The sequence below is a fragment of the Talpa occidentalis genome, unplaced genomic scaffold (assembly GCF_014898055.3).
Source record: "Talpa occidentalis isolate TD23 unplaced genomic scaffold, MPIMG_talOcc4v2.1 talOcc4.10, whole genome shotgun sequence".
NCBI classification, from domain to species: domain Eukaryota; kingdom Metazoa; phylum Chordata; class Mammalia; order Eulipotyphla; family Talpidae; genus Talpa; species Talpa occidentalis.
Window position 1 is genome coordinate 72,094,271 of NW_023600993.1, and position 19,927 is coordinate 72,114,197.

General features: G+C 44.9%; 1 protein-coding gene across 1 annotated transcript in view; it reads right to left on the reverse strand.

Annotated features, from left to right (window-relative positions):
• BANF2 (BANF family member 2) overlaps positions 1-19,639 on the reverse strand; it is a 30,831-nt gene extending 11,192 nt beyond the window's left edge. The window contains exons 1-2 of the mRNA XM_037521056.2: positions 19,526-19,639; positions 14,486-14,546 (exon numbers count right to left, since the gene is read on the reverse strand). The gene's annotated coding sequence lies outside the window, so the exon portion shown is untranslated. The remainder of the gene's footprint in view (positions 1-14,485; positions 14,547-19,525) is intronic.
• Between the last annotated feature and the right edge of the window lie 288 nt (positions 19,640-19,927).

The window sequence follows — 19,927 nt, forward strand, 5'->3', positions numbered from 1 at the left end:
ACTGAGAAATAAGGCATTACATGATGCCACTTACTTTTTTTATGGTATTTTATATTTAATTGTGGCAAGATACACATAGCATAAACTTTACCATCTTAACCATTTTTAGTGCACAGCTCAGTAGTTACATCTATTTGCATTGTTATGCAATCCACCTCTAGAATTGTTTTCATCTTGCAAAACTGAAACTCCCTACCCACTCAACAAGAACTCCCCAATCCCATCTCTCTCCAGCTCCTGGAAATTACCATTCTACTTTCTGTCTCTATGAATTTAGCTATTCTAATATCGTATAAATGGAACCAAAAGAATGCGTCCTTGTGTGACTGGCTTATGTTTCCCAGGATAACATTCCCAGGTTTCACCATGTTGTATCATATGTTAGAATCTTCTTCCCTTTTTTAGGCCTGACTGATATGTGCATATACCCCATTTGTTTATCCATCCATCAACACTTGAGTTGCTTCTATCTTTTGGCTATTGTGAATAGTGCTGCTATGAACATGGATGTACAAAAATATTTCTTCAAGTCCTGCTGACAATTTTTTAGGATATGTACCCAGAAGTAGGATTGCTAGCTCAGATGGTAATTCTAAGTTTAGTCTTTTGAGGAGCTGCCATGCTGTTATCCATAGTGGCTGCACCAATGCCATGTGTTCTTAAACTTGACCACACATTCGATTCAGATTGGTAGAATTTCAAAATGCCGATGCTGGAGTCTCTCTCTCCAAAGTCTGAATTTATAGGCATGGGGTGTAGCCTGGACATTGCAATTTTTTTAAACCCCAGGTGATTCCAATATGATGCAAAGTTGGAAAGCCATTGCTTTCTTGTTATTTGCTTCTTTCTCATAAAATGATGAGAAATTTTTCTAGGATGATGGGATTTCAGCTAAGTGGAACTTAAGCGGTATTTCTCTAGCATCCGCATCACCAGATCAAGTACATTCACCAATTTGCAAGCCAGGTGCACAACCCCCATAGCCAGCCCAGCATATTCTCATTAGCCATCAATGGAAGGTTTTACTGTGACCTCTGATGGCTTTGAACAGAAACATTTAGAACAGGAAGACCTCAAAAACAGCCTACTCCTTTTTTTTTTTTCTTTTCAAATTAAAAAAGGTTTTTATATCAAAGTAAATTTTACCTGGAATCCTTTTCTTTATATAAAATAGATCAAAGTAGAATTACTCTGTTGACTTGGGAGTAAGGTGAGAGCACCTGAGGACCCCATCTCACTGCTGAAACATGGAGTTATTCCCATGGTTCCCCCTGTGTTCCCCAAAAACCCTTCTCTGACCTAGGTCAAATCCCTCAAATCCCTCACCTTACACATGAGAAGACTGGGGCCCTAGAGTGAAAGTGCTCAAGTTCACACATCTAGCAAAGTAAGGTGGCTTGTTTCCCAGAGGAGCACCCCTCTTAAATCCCGGTGTACTTCCCGTGTGGGCTTCTGGGTGGATTGCATCATGGTCAGATTAAGCGCTCAGCTACCATAGGACAAAACTACTGGCAGTACCTTAACATTGTTTCACTCTATAAAAGATCTGCTGTTACAGGGAGTTCTCTTAATGACTTAATTTTGAACCACAAAGTTTAGGGAAGATATATTGGCAGGAAATGGCATCATTTCTGGTTTTAGATGCTTTGAGAAGTCACCTGTTTAAATAAGGAGTAAAGGAGTCAATGGAATTTAATCATGATTCCCAAAGGAATGACCTCATTGCAAAGGTCTGACATCATTTAAAGATGATTTAAAAAATCTATACAATAAGTCTTTATGAGAAGGAAACCGCAGATACTCCCGGATTAGATAAATGGGTAAGGGGCCTACTCTAATGCCTTATAAATGGGTATTTGGGGTTTGGGATACAGTTTCCAGTGGGGATATTACACAAGAACTCGAATAGTGATACCTCTCAACAACCTTATGTTGACAACCTTATGTTCTGTTGTCATAACCTCAACATTAGCTGGAAGTGCAGTCACTGTTCTCTGAAATCCATAGGACTCAGTGGCTCCAAAGATGAGAGACTGATGCAGATGATGCATGAATATAGTTAGAACACTCTTGTATTGGTCAATGAAAATGGGAAATGTGTAATATTTTGAAATATTTTATATAACATGTTATCTGAAAGGTATCTAATTATGAAATCACATGGTACATGTAGACTATTTTACCTATATCCTGAAAAGTTTATATACTCAAATGGCAAAAAAAAAGTTTGGGGGGAACCTTTTTTTGCTTAGCAAAAGAGGGAGTCTCTTATTTTTATGTCTGCTTTATAGTTGAGTACATATGGTATCACCTAGCCCAGAGAACTGAAGTGCTAATAAACTTCCCATTTCACTCTCACCCTTTCTGGAGGGTGGTGACAAGGAGTAGCAGGGAAACCTGCATTGTGGTGATGTTGTTGAGGATGCTATTGCCAGTATTTTGCTTTGTAAGATCTCCTACATGATAAATCTTTCAGTGCTTAATGTGAAGAAAAAAAGTATACCTTTCAAAATTGGTAAATTTTTGTTTCTTTAAAAAATAAGAACTTAAAATCATCATACTCCTCTTTTTTATTCAGCCTCCTAGGAAGCTTTAAGTTATATATGTGGGGCCTCCTGCATATTTGGTGACCTAGGGGGTTACGTCCCAGCGTTATCACCTCTACTGCCTGAGTTGGGTCCCCAGCCAGGGAGCTAACCTAGATGGCTCAGCAAGACCTCGCCTGTCTCTCCCATTGCTTCCCCTTAGCAGTGTATTTGAATTAATCTGGCAGTTCTGCTCCCCACTCTGTGTCTGGTGAATCCTCTCACTACTGGCACTTCTGGTGTTTTCTCCAATTATTCTATGCCAAAATTAAAAAAAAAATTTATATAGGGTCTCCCCGGTGGTACAGCGGTTGAGCGCTGGGTTGCGAAGCTGCCTGCAGCCTCTGCAGCGCCGGTTCGATCCCCGGCCACTGGGCGAGGGTCCCACATGGCTCGCAGACCTCTCCTGCCGCCCGCTGCTCCCCTCAGCAGTGTATTTCGTCAGTCTGCCTGTTCTGCTCTCCCCTCTGGCTCTGGCGAATTCTCTCACCCTCCCGCACTTCTGACTGTACCCAGTGCTTGTATAAATAAATAAATCTTAAAAAAAAATTTAAAAAAAATTTATATATGCTGACTTTATAGAGAAAACAGTTTTTTGGTAGTTAACTTCCTTTGTACTTATATTTGTTTCTCTTGCTCAATGTCATCATTTTCTTTTTTCCACCTTTACTTTAGAACTTACATTCATGTGTTCAAAGTACTCACACCCTTTATAAAAGCTGTTTTATCATATGCTCAAAGCCTCAAAGATATGGAGAACATATATTAATAGTTTCTAAACTGAGCAGATTTATCAGAAAGTGCTGGATCCATCATCCCTATGTCCTCACAGTACTGCAGCCTTATATCACCAAACAAGGTGAGAACAAGGTTCCAACAATCTCAGAATAGTCCATGCAGAGCCCCCGGCCTCCAAAGAGAAGCTGGTGGGATGTCTACAGGGATGGAGTTGGATACTACACACTCTCACCCCATCAGGACCCAAGGGAATGTTGTCTGTCAAGTCCACTCCTAATATTCAATTCTGCCCTCTCCTCCCTTTGAATGACCAGGTCTCTACCCTCCCAGTCACTCAGAGGAAGGATGAGAGGTAGAGTGGTCATGTTCCTATGACTTTGAAATCTGAATGAGATACCTTCTCCTCCTTAAGTTGTTACGGGTCTGAGACGGTAAGGTTGCTCACGTACATAGGGAGGGAAAATGTCTCCCTTTTTGGAATGAAGCTTGTGACCTGCAGACAGTGTTCCCTTTTACAGAGTCAACTCAAGAATTACTTTTTGGAGTGATGAGACTGACATGTGAGCACTCCTTGCCTTCTCAGGACACATCCTAGCGCACCTAAGAATGATTTTCTCTGTGAGGATTGCGCCACGGTGGGAGCTAAGTATGCTGTCTGCCATCTTTGCCACTACCCATGGACCTCTGGCCTGAAGGGAAAGCACCACGGAGAAAGGTAGGTCTGAGAGAAAGAAGGCCCCAGCAATGCAGATGGACATAAATGCCCATGCTGGTGAGTCAGAATAATTATGTGGCGATATCTAAGTAACTGTAAGGTCCTGAGAGGATTCCTGAACCAGACTCAGTTTCCCCACCTGTCAAATGGGATTATGAATTTCACTCATCCAGAGGAGGGTTGTGCATATTCAATGAAATAACTGAATGTAGAACACATAGTACACTGTCTAGAATAGAGTAAGCACCATGATGAGCTGACTCATTGGGGTTGTATTTAATTATTATTTCTCAAGCCTACAATCAAGCAGTTCTCTACAGTTGTATGATCAAGTTGATATATGTTGTTCCAAGCACTATCTTCTAAAACATGTGCTTAATGCATCCTTCACAATACCATGGACAGACACATCAGCATTCACTCCTGTATGAAACATCTATCGTCTATCGTCTATCCCTGCTCAGCACCCCCACCCCCTCCTTTTGGGACCAGCACCTCTATTTTTCCTTGGGACTACTCTTCCCCCAAGCTCAGTCTCTCTTTTCCCTGGCTGCAAGGGCAACTGTGTTCAGGCCTGACCAAAGAAACAAGATATCACTTTGATCACAGTGATTGGGTCAGAAACAGGTGCATTATCTCGCTTAGGATAAGTCTGGAACTTCTGATGGAAATACTGGTAAAAAGACTGTCCTTGTCTGCAAGGTTTGCCCAGAAGGAAGCATGTGAATGCAGAACTGTTGGTGACATCTCTGCCACTATGTGTGCCCAAGAGTCTGCCTCAGAATGCAGCAACAGGTAAGAAAGCAGATGTGAGAGAACGAAAGGGACAGATTCACCAATGATCATTTCAGCACTGGACCTAGCCATGCCTAAAGCATCTGCCCCTGGACTTTTCAATTACATAAGGGAATATTTTCCATTTTTTTAATTCAACTTTAGTTGGGATTGTGCTCGTTGTAACAAAAAGTTCTTACTAATACACCCCCAGTATTTATTTATTTTTTTTAAAGATTTATTTATTTATGCATACAAGAACTGGGGTACAGGCCAGAGATGCGGGGGGTGAGAGGATTCACCAGAGACAGAGCAGGGAACAGAACAGGCAGACTCACTGAAATACACTGCTGAGGGGAGAAGCGGGCAAAACAGGAGAGGTCTGCCTCACCATGTGGGTTTCTCTCTGGCTGGCTGGGGATCGAACTCATGCTGCAGAGGCTGCAAATTGCTTCACAGTGTGATGCTTAACCCCTTGCACCACCAGGGAGGCTCCCCCCCAGTATTCATTTGTTCACTCATTCAATAAATTAGTGGTGCACCTATGTGTCAAGTACAAGCACCCACTTAACTCTGTCAATAGATTCTTAGAAGCTATGACTTTAAGCCCAATGATATATATCAAAACTAAAAGTCCTTGAATAACGTTGTTTCATGCAATCTTAGTCAGGATTCTTTTTTTCCTCATCGATGGTATAACCAGATTACACTGAATGACAGGACATTATTCAATGACCTGTTGTAATAGGCATGAAAACATCTTCACTCTTCCCTGAGATGGGACAGGATCAGTCCCATGGCTTAGGCATCAAGGATGGGAAACTATCACTTTTCAATGAACATTAATGCTCATCATTCAAAAATAAAAGTAATAGTTGCCTTCTTGTCTCTTATCTCCAACTCTACAATGGCAAACAAGATCTTTAGTGGCTATCTCACACATTAGCTTTTATTATAGCTCCTTCTCCAGATGGGTCTACAAGTGATGGAGACCCAAACAAATTTAATAAAATGTCTTCTGTTATTTACCAAGTAATAACTGTATGACAGCAAGGCCTTGAGTTAAATTTATGAGCCCTTAGGACTAGACCTTCTACAGGTGTCTCAAGTAAACAAAAGTGGCCTGTTGCAAGGTATAATAAGCAAGGTGGACTAAGCAATAAAAAGGTACAGTCCTAAAGGCAAGAGGTCACCTTTTCAGGGCAGTAGAAAGGAGAGGAAGGATTGATCTCATGGATTCCAGAAGCCATTCAAAGGGCAATCTGGGTCTGAAGGCCCTTGATAAGCCCCTGCTGTGTGTGCTGGGTTGGGGTAAGAGACCTGAGTCTGATTTCAGCTCTCCCCATGCTTGGTGGTGTGACTTTGGGCAAGCCAACTCTGTTTCATTTTATAAAATCAGAATTTTGGATTTGCAGTAAGTCATCATCCCTATCCTTTCCAACATTCTGGGTCTTTGTCAAGTTGCACTTTTTGGCTGGCACAAAATTCACACAGGTCCACAACTCCTATTTCTGCCATTTTCAAATCCAAAAAGCTCTGAAAGCCAGAATTTTTTTTTTTTTTTTTTGAAATTTACTTGGCAGCAAAACCTGGCCATGGACTAACATGAGGCTATTTATAGTCTTTATTATCCCACTTATAAATATTATACATTTTGCCACAGGAATATTAATGGGTTTGTTTACATGGTCCTGAGCCAGACTCTGCTGGGAGTGTTGTGTAGTATACAGAATAGGCACCATATTTCCTCTCTGGCCCCTGTTGCTTTTAGTACGGTTTTCTAGACTATGTCAAGACCACAGACTATGTCTGTGGTCAAGGGCACCTACAGTCACGTGCTGAAGAAGTCTTTTGTCTCCCTAACTGCTCCACACTCTACTTTCCTTGTCCCATACGTGAAGTCTCCCAAACCCCTTCTCCTGAATATAATTGTCCCCTTTCTCTAAAATGTTCTTTACGTTAGATATTCTTGGCATAGTGGTTCTAGTTAGGACTGGCATGGGTTGTATCTTTCCCTCATGAAAATATTTCCTCCCCTTTTGTTCTCACCAAAGACTCAGGGGCTGATCTAATAAAATAAGTCAGCCAAGGAACACATGAGTACACCTGTTACCCTTCATGGACAAGATTTCTGCATTTGTAACATATTTCCATTTTTTATATTTAATCATCATAAAATGCACATAACATAAAATTTATCACTTGACCATTTTTAAATGCATAATTCAGCAGCAGCAAGTATACTTACAGTATTGTGCAATCAATCCCCAGAACTTTTTCATACCCATTAAATAGCAAGTCCTAGTCCCCCTGTCCTCAGCCCTTGGCAACCACTGTTCTACTTTCCATCTCTATGAAGCTGGTGACTCTAAATATCTCAGGTAAGTCGAATCACACAGTATTTGTCTGTGACTGGTTTATTCACTTAGCATAATATTCTTGAGCTTCATCCACATTGTATTTTGTGTCAGAATTTTTCTTATAAGACTGAATAATATTCTACTGTGTATGAATACCTAATCTAATCATCTTTGCTTTCACCTTTCAACTATTGTGAATTCTGCTATGAGCATGGGTGTAATATAAGAGATACATGCTCAAACCTTTTGACTTACACCCCCTTATGGATAGCTTTTGATTTCTCTCTTTGTGATTATAGCCTCAGAGAGATGGGGAAAGCAATCTTGGCATGGGAAGGTAAAGAATTTTCCTCAGAAGAATGAGAAAGGAAGCATTTACCTCTTCTGCCTGGCGGATTCCAGAAAGAAGAAGGTGAAAACTTACCCCATTATCTATAACAGAGATGATGATATTTGGGAAGTAGGTAATAGAGGCAGGAAGTTTAACCTTCCCTCTCTCTGACAAAGATCCCAAAGTGGGCAGACACATTAGGTTCTAGAGGGAAAGTTCTGGAATGTTGACTGGGCTGTAGGAATGGCACCTGAAACCCATAGGCCCGTTTCTCAGGGTATACCAGAATATGACAAGAACAGATGATTTCCAGAGTGTTTTTGGCCAGTGGTGTAACCTCGTGAATATTGACTAGAAAGACAGATGAACCTGAGCACAGGGCAGAAGGCATTTCAAGGATTGATAGAAGTGTTAAAGCCTGAAGTCAGAATTAAGAGGTCCCGTGAATGGGGACCTTGCAACCAGGGCGAATGACCAAACCATAGATTCAAACAGTGGGTACCAATATATCCCTAAAAGAGCAGAAGGAACCGGTTCACCCCTGGCCACAGGATCACGTCATCCTGCAGAAGCTGTGGGAACCCTAAGTCCCATCTTCCTACTGCTATAAAGATGCATAGGGGCTGCTCCCACCCTCATGGCCACATAACTCCTTAGGAAAGATGGGGGGCCAGGTAGAGTGGTCCTTAAGGAGACACAGCTCCCACAGAGACTCTTGAAAGCCTCAGGGTTAGGTGACTGCTCCCACTGAGAGGACGTGGCGGCACTGCAGAGAGGAGGCATAGTGGGTGGCACGCCCAGGCCCCTGGACCGGCTGGAGCATTCATCCTGCAGCTGTTACAAGCGCTGCTGCCAATGCTCAGGGACGCAACTCTCCCTGGAGTAATGCTTGGCAATGGAAGCAGTTTCACCTGGAGACACCTGAAAGGTTAGGAGGCCCAGGCCATCCTGAGAGTGGCCAAGGACCCAGACACGGACATACAAAAACCCAAAGCCCTGTCTCTAGGTGGGACTAACCGGCACAGTTCCTGCTCCAGAGCTCTTGCGGCATCAGGCAGAAGCTCGCTCCAGCTGGCATCAGATGTGCTTAGCTCCTTCCTGCCCTCCTGCTTTTCTCCCTCCCTCTCCCCCCAGGCGACATGCACCTGAATGTTAGGCTCAGGTCTGGTCTCTGGAACCAAGTGCTTTGCTGACGAGTCTACATTTCCCTGCACCCTGTTGGCTGGAGGTGCCCAGGAATGAAGTACATTTTCTTTCACATCAAAGCACAGAGCGAGTGAATTTGTTACTGACTCCACTATTTAGCTAGCAATGTATTAAGGCCAAAGCAACCCTAAGGAGGAATTTACAAGCCCTGGACTCAGGTCCCCAGAGATGCAATCTGGGGGCAGGTGGCCCTTCTCCCCTCCGCTTTGCCCACAAGGACCAACCAGGTGGTTGCTGGGCTGGTCTCTAACCCAAACCTCCCTTGGGGTTTTTTTCCCCTCATGAAGATGGATGGACTTAGGAAACAAAAATACAAAACGCCCAGTTACATCTGAATGTCAGATAAGCACTAAATAACTTATTTGTATAAGTGGACCCATGTATTTCACAAGGCATACTAAAAAAGTTATTCACTGTTTATCTAAAATTTAAATTTAACCATGCAGCTTGCATTTTTCTGGCAGACTCTCCCATGCCCTCTGACTCAGCCAAAGGCGGTGAGCTGCAGGGGTGAGAAATTCTTCCTGTTGGGATTTCCCTCCCTGCTTTGTCTCTTATAGGTCAGCCACTTATTCCTCCCTCTCTGAATCTGATGAAAACCCAGCCTCAGGGGGCTCGCAGCTGGGGGACACAGCATGGTAACACATAGCTAGGCCATCCTGGAGTTAGGGCAACTTGTCACTCAGAGTTGCCTTGGAGGCAAACAGGAGTGGTGATGTCAGCATGTCCCTGCTTATCTGGACTAGAACAGAGCAGAGTGAAAGGAACAAAACCAAAGGGGGCTGAGCCTCCACCATGTGCCTACCTCTTCAGGGCCATTGGCACACTTAATCCTCAAAAGGAGCTTGGAAGCACTCAAGAACTGTTCCTATTTTGAGAGATGGGGAAACTGTGCCCCAGAGAGGCAAAAAGGGTCACAGATCTGGTGAAAGGCAATGATGGGAAATAAGCTCAAGTTGGGTGACTCCAAAACCCACACACTCTCCTCTCCAGGATGGAAATCAGAACAATGCTAATTTTAGCTGCCCCTGCCTGCCAGCTGGGCGAGACCCCGACAATGATGGAGGCCGTGTTGGTTAAACACCCCACTCCTGCAAGGCTCAGGTGGGACCACTCTGGGACTTGTTGGTGTCACCGCCCAGATGACTCTGCAGGGATCAAGCCTCTATTGCCTGCGGTGGTCACCTGCTCTCGAACAGTTAGTGACCTTCCTCGCTTCTTCATTCCTCTCTTGTATGACCTGGATCCCCTTCCACATTAACTGCTTGTACTGAGATTAGATTCTCAGGGTGGTGACTGGGAAACCCAAGAGAGCAGCTCATGCTTATGCAGGCTTCCTGAGGCACTGTGTGCGACTCTTCATTATTATCCCATTAAACCGCCCTTCTGTGTGAGGAGGGGCTATGACTAGCCCCACTTTATAAATGAAGTGCACTAACAAATCAGGCCATTTCTGGACTCAAGCAAGTGTGCTTCAGCTTAATTTCTGCATTTTCAAATACTGAATCATCAAGAAATCCAAGGATTTCTGGTCTTCATTTTCCATCCTTCGAGCTCTGGACTGAATTCCTCTATTTGGGTGCAAATATGAACTGGGGCAGCAGGAGCTGGCTGTGGGCCAGCAAAGGGACCTCTTGTGGAATAGGGGGGATGGTGCAGTGTTGATAAGTATGGCATTCATGCCAGTCTAAGATATACTAGGCCCAGATGCTATGTGTCTTCTGTGTGCTCTTTGGAGGACAGGATGCCCAGCCCAAGCTTCAAATTTCTGTTATCCTGTCAGCTCTCATATTTTGTGCACTGCCCTTCTCTACTGGTCCTCAGCACAGCCATTCTGGTAACTTCTAAGGACACTTTTATTTCTGCACATCTCTGGTTATGAGGGTATGTTTACATGCATCTGTCTTGTTCAAGATTCATTGCGAAGTGCCTTGCCCAATCTTCCCAAATATAAAAATTTACTTGCGACTCCCAAAAAAATCACTAGATTTATTAGCTCTTGTTTCAGAAATGGGAACTTAGCATGAGAGTTGTGTTGCTCCATCTTTCTGATTTGTATCCATTCAAAGGCAAGTTCTCAAGGCCTTAAAGAAATGACTTCTCAAAGATTGCCATTGGCCTCGTTCATTGTATTACCATCCAAGCAGATAATAAACTATTTGTATTGCAAATTGGATTCTTCCAGAAACTATATGAAGGAGTTTCTGTATTTTTGGAGACATTTGGTATCTTGTAGCAATGAAAGATTAGCCTGCCCATTTTTAAATGTACCTTTGACACAGCATGAGCACATTCCTCAGGGAAAGGGATTCCATGTTTCTTGGCCTGAGGGGTGGGGTGCTCTCCTCCTTCTAAGTGTTTCTCTTAACCCTGCATTGTCAGGGAATAATTTAAGATGGAAAGTATAATAGTCTCAATAATCTTTTGGCATCAGACATGCTTTGGAGCATTTATTAAAATTCAGATTAGGGCTTACTAATTCAAGATCCAGCAGGTCCAAGCAAGTGAAAAATATATTAATGAGGAAAAACAGTTCAAGAACATTGATGAATGAAGACTGACGTTTGACATTCATCAGGGAGGTCACAAAGTGGTGTGGACAATGGCTAAGTGAGGTCTCACACCCCCACCTAAAGAAAAGAAGGTAGGGGCTTCCCTGGTGGTGCAAGTGGTTAAGCACTGCACTGCAAAGCCATCCTCAGCCTCTGCAGCATTAATTTGATCCCCCCTTGTCCATGGAGCTACCCACATGACCTCTCCTGTCTCGCCTACTGCTCCCCTCAGCAGTGTGTTTCAGTCAGTCTGCCTGTTCTGTTCCCCACTCTGTCTCTGGTGAATCTTCTCACCCCCCCCCACCCCCGCACCTCTGGCCTGTACCCCAGGTCTTGTGTGCATAAGTAAATAAATCTTAAAAAAAAAAAAAAAAGGAAAGAAAAGAAGGTAGCCCCCTCTCAGGAATGTGGGTCAGAGCTTGTAAGTTATTTCAAGAGAAACTCAAATTATAGGTTTTTGTATGCAGGGTCCCAATTTTTAAATGCTGGGCAGTAATTCAAGAATCTATAACACATCATGGAGCCAACAAAACAAAGCTAGGCCACTAGTTTACCTCTCCTGCTGTAAACTTTTCCTTACAGAAAAATGCCCAGTTTGCACATATAAATAAAATTTGGCATCACATTTAAGGGGGACTGTGAGACAAAGACTCCAGGTTAGGGACCTCTGCTGTCAAGTCTCAACTCTCAGGAAAGCCTCATGTTGGGTGAGTGGAAATCATCTTCAACCTTGGACTTGGCTTCCTGGGAACACATTCTGTCCTCCTGCATAAGGGCTCTCCACAAACAGGTTACCTCTTTCTTATCTCCACTTTTATCTTCCTACTCAGTGGCCAGACACTAATCCAAGCTGGGGTTAAATCCCTGCTGGGATTATCAACCTGAAAGCATTCACGAGTGAGAGCAGATTTCCAGTACAAGCAAACCTGGCTCAAAACTCCAGGGTCTTCCCTCTAGATGGTCTAGAATGGTCATGGCCATTGGCCACACAAGTCACATTTGGCACAGGCTCTGCTCTGAAGGGTCAGATGCAGATACCCCACTCTGCTCACGATATCCTCTTCTCTGCCTGGCCTTTGGATAAAGTGACCTAGAAGTGACAAAAGAGACCATGCCACCCCTTCCCATACAGGGGAAGATTTGAAAAAACCCTTGGTTCCTCTCCAGGTTCCCAGCATCACCATCTCCCCATGAATGCTGCTTCTCTCTGAGTGGCAGGAAGGAGACACGCCAGGGCATTGACCTAACTTGGGTTTGATTTTGGCCCTTGAAAGCTCAGAACCTGGACCTGATGCAACTTACCACATTCCCTCTACCACATATATCGTCTTGACAATGGATGGGCCAGCCATGTTTCTATTTCAGACACTACCTTATTTAATCCTTATAGCAAAGCTATGCTCAGTGACTCATTTTAGTCACATTTAACAGATGAGGAAACTGAGATATAGAGAGTGTTATGAACACATCCAAGATTGTAAACTCAGAAAGAAGAGCTTCAATCCATCATCTTTAGTTATTACTTGTGAGTTCCACCAACTAGCTGATGGCCCCTTTATAATGGAGGTCCACTGAGTGGCTTGGAGAGAGCACATATGATGTGCTTCAAAAGCAATGCGGTTGTAACTGTCACCTCATGTCTGCAGGCTCCAGCCCTGATGCACAAGCTCTGCTTGGATTAAAGAGCATGCTTGGCTCAGGAACATTATTTTCTCTCCTGCCTGGTGCTGTTGGCAACTTGTCTGTTGCTGACTCTTCTACATTTGACTGAACTTCAAGCCTCCTCGACCTCATCAATGAGGTTGCTGGTTGGGTTTGTTTGCCTGAGTCCCGATCCACATGGCTTTCTGCACTTTCAATTGTTGCCTTCAAGTCTGCAAGCAGTGAGGGCGGTGTCCCAAGCAGGGGGTAGTCCATGCTGTGGGAGTTTATGAGCCGTGGACAGGGGTGGCTTCAAGAAAGAGAACAAATAACCATCCAATGGGAAAGAAAACCACCAGTTCTGGGGGACAGGGACACTCTGAGACACAAGGCAATGTGTCTATCCAGCATTAGAGCTGTCACTGTCACAGAGTTGGAGTTAAGTAAGGTGCTAACTACAGTTGGCCCCTGAACAGGAGACTTTGAACTGTGTGGGTTCACCAATACACAGATTTTCTTGTAAACAGAGCATGTTAGCTTATGTATTTATACATACAGCACCATGTTGTAAATGTGTTTTTTCTTACACCCTTAATAACGGTTTCTTTTATCTAGCTTACTTCATAGTAAAAATATAGCATATAATACATAGAGCATACAAAATACGTGTTTAGCAACTATTTATGATATCAGTGAGCTTCTGGTCAACAGGAAGCTATTGCTTAAGTTTTGGGGGGATGTCAAATATTATATGAGGAATTTGGACTGCAGTTGTGAGGTAGTGTCAGTACTGGTAACCCCTGCATTGTTCAAGAGTCAACAGTCGTTGCATGACCCGCCCATTTCTGGGCCTCAGTTGTTTCATCTGTAAAATGGGTAGAGTGGCATTCCATTTATCATTCACAGTATGCTCAATAGAACAACAGCCTCTGATATCCCCACAACTCTTGGGGATTCACAGGGTATTACAGATTATTCAAGGTCCCAATAATTCTAGGCAACAAGTTTTAAGCATGCGGATGACTTGGCCTAACCCATTGTCTCCTAATCTCCACGGATCATACAGTCTTTTCAGTAATATCAACTAACATCCTTTGGGCCAGTGTTCTTTGGAACATGCCTTGGCTAATTTTCAAGACTTTTCTGGTACTAAATGGCGTGGTCACTGCAGGGGGAGATGCAGCAACTAAAATTTTTCTTAAGCTGAATTCTCAATCAAGACTAGGGAACAGGGGCCTGGTTAGCTATGGCTCTATGGAACTGACAAGGTTCTGCCCTCAACTTCCTTAGCTGTCACAGTTCCTTTGTTCTCATGGCCAAGCGGGTGATTTCTTGGCTTCCCAACAGCTCTCTCTACTTTCTAGTTTTTACACCTTTCCTGTTCTCTTTGCATGTGGCTCACTGAGGTGGGGCTGGCCTCATCTGCTGGCTCCAAGGGCAATGACATGACCTAGGCCTGGCATGGAGGTACAAGCCCTCCTGCCACAGCAATTGGTTCATTGTGCTCATGGACCCCAGCTGGACCACCAGAGAGAACTCTGCATTTCTGTTGAAAAGATTAGCAAAGATGTATTTGCCCCTACCTGCTGTGGTTGTAAAGCAGGGGGTCTTTTCCTTCTCTGAGGAGTGCCCACCAGGATGTTCCTGGAGGAAAAGAATGTTGATGATGGTGGCAAATCATTTTCTGGCCCATCACTAAGGGGCTAGAACCAGGCATTCCTGAAGCCATGGAATGCTCATCAATTATTTCCCCTTAAACTAGTTTCAGTTTGGTTTCTAATTCTAAAAAGACCCCCCTAATTTTATGAGGGGTGTGATGAACATTGAATGTTAAAGGACAAAGGGGCTGTAGGGCCTGCTGAAGCAATGTGTTGGAAGAGTTGGGGAGGTAGCATGGACAGTTCCCCATGGCAAGGTGTGGTCACTAGGAGAGAGGGGGCTAATCACAGACCCCAACAAGAGTGGGCAGTTCCTAAGCCATTGGAGTGAGGCACCAGACTGGTATTATTGGGGCACTAGGAGACCACAGCTGAACAGAGAGGCAACACTGTAGTCTAATCAGCTTTGTGACTCCAAGTTGTAGTCCTGGACCCTCAGTCTTGGCAGAGCTCCTGGGATCTTGTTAGGAATGCAGAGTCCCGGGCCATGCCCTGGACCTACAGGATCAGGATCTGCAATATAACAAGACCCAGGCAGTCCATGTGCATATTCCAGTAAGAATGTTTGAGAAGCACCACTACAGGGTCACTGAAAGTGACTGTGCTGGCAGGTCAAGGTGGCCCTGCATATTCCTTCTTCCCAGTATATACCACTGTTCTGTCCCTTAAGAAGAGGACAATTTCCCTTTCCCATTTATCTGGCCTCTTCTGTGACTTGCTGAGACCAATGGCATGTGGCAGAAGAGGTGCCAATGCCAAGCTCACCCTCAAGGGGTCTGGGAGCCCTGCATCCTCTCTCAGAAGCCAGCTGCCATAAAGTCCCACTGCCCGAGACCTCCATGCTGGAAGGAAACCAAGTTGTCTGCATGGAGATGCCCCACAGGACCTGTGAGCTCCAAGTGAGTAGAAGGGACCCAGCCTTGGGTGAATGTAGCTGAATATGTGGCCCTCCTTGGGGTCACATGGAGCTCCTAAATCTCATAGAATTGGAAGAGAAATAACTAATCATTGCTGTTTTGAACTACTAAGTTTTAAGGTTATATGTTGTGACTGTCTTCCCTCCTCACTCATAGGGGTGGCTGAAGAATGGCTGCTGGGGCACCTGCAGGGTGCCTGGACACTGTGCTGAGAGCTTTTCACCTGCCATGAAGAGTAGAGACAGCATCCCTCTCTTGCAGAATTGAGGGTCTCACCCCATGAGGCAGAGGGTGGTGGGCAGGAAAACAAGCACAACATGACAGATTGAATGTTTGTCTCCCTACAAATTCATGTTTCGAAATCCTACCCCCTGTATGTGGCATCAGAAAGTGGGACTTTTGGGGGCCTCCCTGGTGACGCAGGGGTTAAACACAGCGCTATCAAGCTACCACCAGCCACTGCAGCATTAGTTCGACTCCCCAGCTGGCCAGGGAGGTGACCCACATGGCACAGCAGACCCCTCCTTTCTCACCTGCTGCCTCCCCTCAGCAGTGTATTTCAGTGGATCCCCCTGTTATGCTCCCCACTCTGTCTCTGGTGAATCCTCTCACCCCTTGCCTCTCTGTACCCCAGTTCTTGTATGCATAAAAAAATAAATCTTTTTTTTAAAAAAAGGTGGGACTTTTGGGGGGTAATTAGGTCACTAGGTGGTTAGGGTGGAGCCTCCTAAATGGGATTAGTGCCCTTATAAGAGGGACCCCAGAGAGTTCTCTCTCTCTCCTATGAAGATCAGTGATAAAATGGCCATCTGCAAGTTGCAAGTAGGAAACAGATTGTCACTGAACCCCAACCACACTGGCAGCCTGACCTCGGACTTCCAGCCTCCAGAACAGCGAGAAGGAAATTTCTGTGGTTTAGATCACCTGGTCTATGTTACTTAGTGATAGTAGCACAAACTAAGACACATGATAATTCCAGAAAGAACGAGCAACTAAGAGTAGGGATGGGGACAACAATGGACACTGTAGGGAAGATCTTTCCAAGGAGACACACTTATCTAGGGCCCTGATATTAAACAGGGATAAACCATAAAATGATCAGAGGAAGAAGAAATTGGGGAAAGCTCTTTGCTTGTTGGAGGCACAGGCCTCAGGTCTGTTGGGGAATGAAGAGGGAAGAGGACCCTGGGGACAGGAAGAGATGAGTCACAGAAGTCGGCAGGATGTGTCCCTGTCCAGCTCAGTTCAGCAGCCACTAGCCACATGTTGATATTTTACATTCTACATCAACAAATATTAAAGTGAAGTAAGAGAAAATTCACTTTCTTAGTCCCACTAGCCACATTCCAAGTGCTGAATAGCTATACATGCCTGTGACCATGCCTGTGACCATCTGGGGCAACACAAATATGTTTCCATCAGTCCAAAAAGTTCTAATAGCTAATGCTGATGCTAGAACAAATCAGAATCTATAACCAGGATCCATGTTCAAGGTCAGACCGTGTGCTCTTACTTGGTACTCCATTAAATCTTTTGAGGTTCCAGTCTTCCCAGGATTAAATCAGCTCTTCCAGCCCAAAAGAGGGTCTGAATTATCCACAATGAGATGCCAAGTCCATAATAAGTTGAACCAGGGTCTTACCCAGAGACATGTTCAAGGCCTCGTCATTGGTACTGGCAGCAAAGAGGCCTGTTTAACTGACTTCTTTGCAACCTCATTTAAGCTGCCAATTTGGGGCTCCCTGATGTGAAAAAAAAAAAAAAAAAGAACAGAGCGTGGCTACTATTTCAGGGCAGCACACAGAAGGGAAATTGCTACAATTAGCTGAAGCTGATTTCGATTAGCATATTTTCTTCCTTGGTGCATAACATCTGTTGGTGTGGAAACCATCCCTCCTTCTTGTCCCATCAGGGTGAGAGGCATGGGCAGTGAACCAGGCGGACCCATGGGAGCCAGACATAGGCCAGGAGAAAGCCAAGAAGGGCCTTGAAAGAGCCCTGAGGAATAGAGCAAGTCATCACAATTTGTCTTTAGGGAGGATAAGAAAAGATAATGCTTCCCTGCACAGGCTGGAAGGCAGCAGATGGAGATATGGGTTGTCCTTGGGGTTAGCGAGACCTGCATTGTCATATAGTGCCTTTGACATTTTCACAAGTTCTCTAACCTCTTGGGCAGTTACCCACTGTTCTCACCTGAGAAATGAGGACAATGAACCCACCTAATGAGTTAGGGACAGATTACATGATCATAATCTCTGTGAACTCAGGAGGCTCTCAGTGAATACTGACCAAATTATAATCTTGTTGGAACAAGTCTTAGGAGAGAAAGAGAGATGGGCTAAGGGATGTTTGATAAGTATTCTGACCTGTTTCAATATAGGTCCTATCACCATTCATTCCTTCCATAAATCCATAAATATTCTGCAGACTGGCTCTGTCACCTCAGATGAACCCCCTACTTGCCTGACCTCCTGTTTCCTGACTGAAGTCCAGCAGGTCAGTTCAATTGACCTCTCTGGCCCCTTTCAGCTATACCTCTCTAACCAAGTTCCCAACCTGACCTATTTGGGTTCAAACATGGGGAATTAAGCAGGTACTGAAGCCCAGATCATGCAAACTTGGATTTGGAATAGCCTTTAAAGATCTTTCAGGCTAAGCTCCCTACTGATTACAAGAATGGTGTCCGAGCCCTGCTAGCAGGAGGCACTCTACTGGCCCGCACACGTCCAAGGGCACACTCTCACCACCTCGCAAAACTGCCCATTCTATTTTCAGTGCACTCTGATGCTTGCTGATATAAGTGGTGTGTAGAGACTCTAAGCTAATGTCCCCCTGAAACCCAGCACTCAGCGTTCTCTGTAAGATGAGCGCCAAGAACACCTACTTCACCTTCCAGATGGTAGGAATTACAAGCCATTACATAGGTAATGAGTCTGACACATAGTATGTGCTTAGTAAATATTTGTTCCTTCCTTTCCCAAAGTAGGCTGGTTCAAATTGAGGACCACAGGGTTCACGTGGTGAACCAGTGACATCGGGACTCTCATGTGTGGTGTATGGGCCAACATTAGCCATCTCAGTAAGTCAAAGGAAGGATGAAAAAGACAGGGGTAAAAGACTTTTTCAACCACCCTCTTCCTGACTTTTATACTCAAGTAAAGCCAGGAACCAGATCGAAATCATGGGGCCCAGCACGCCACCCCTCTGCTATGGCCATGAAGACCTGTCAGGGTTCACAGATGGCGAATGGCCCATCTGATGCATGACACCAAAGGACAGGCGTGGGAGCACTTGGGCAGACACCCTGCAGTTGGCTGTAGGAGGCCTTCTGGATTCAGACCACTCTCAACCAGCCCCTGGTGACTGAGGTCAGGAAGGCCAATAATCACTTGGAAAGAAGGCTTTCCTCGCTGCCCCACCCCCACCACTTCCCATCTTGCCTACTTTCCTGGTGCTCTAATCCATCTACCCACTTTTCATCATTTTCTCAAATCTCTCTCACTATCCCAAAAAAGGAAGGAAGAGATTTGATACACTGGAGGACCATAAGGAATTGCATTTAGAAAGAGACAGAGAAGAAGGCAAAGTCTCCAGAGAGGAAGAGTCGGTCATAATATTCTCGGTGGGGAGGTGGCTTTGGCAGCACTGGCACCACAGGAGGTTACGCCTGCCTGGCCATGCTGACGAGAGGCGTGCCATTGGACCCATGGCTCCTATGACCTTGGCTGGATTTACCATCTGAGGGCCAGGTCTCTCTGCCCAGAGCCTCTATTAAGCACGAAGTTGACCTTTGCCCAGGTCTCTGGGGCAGGTGGCAAACCCAGCCTCTTAGACATGATTAGAGCATAACTTCCTGCAAACAGTAACCCTGCAGGAACAGGGTCAGAAAAGGAGAACTGCACTTGTAGCAGGACTCTACCTTGTCCTGGCACAATCCTGCCTGTTAAATCAGATTATTCTGTCTTGAGCATGAGGCCCCCAAAGGACTAGGCCAGTCGACCACTGGCTGTATTTCCTTCTGTGTCTCTCTGGACGTCTGAACACTCACCAAGAGTTCCCTGGGGTTGACGCTACAGGTTGGTTTGTCTCAGGTGCTGTGGCCTTGAAAATACAGGCCAGTCTTTGGAAGTTACACTGCAGGCCTAGGGGTAAGTCAGGTGCAAGATCATGAATGGACATTATGACGTCACACCACTGGGGCAAACCCACAGGCCTGCAGTCTCTGCTGGTGTCAGGGGACAAGGCCTAAGAAATGAACACAATTTGATGCTGTTCTCAGCCGGCACTGACGGAGAGGCAATGAGGGGTGTCTGCTGCTAGACACACAGCGCAGGAGATGGGTTATGAAACTACCCAGTGCTGTGGGTTGCCTGGGTCAATGCAAATAAACCAAGCCCAGCTTATAAATATTTTCCTCACACAAACTGATGAAGGGGTTATCCCAAACCCT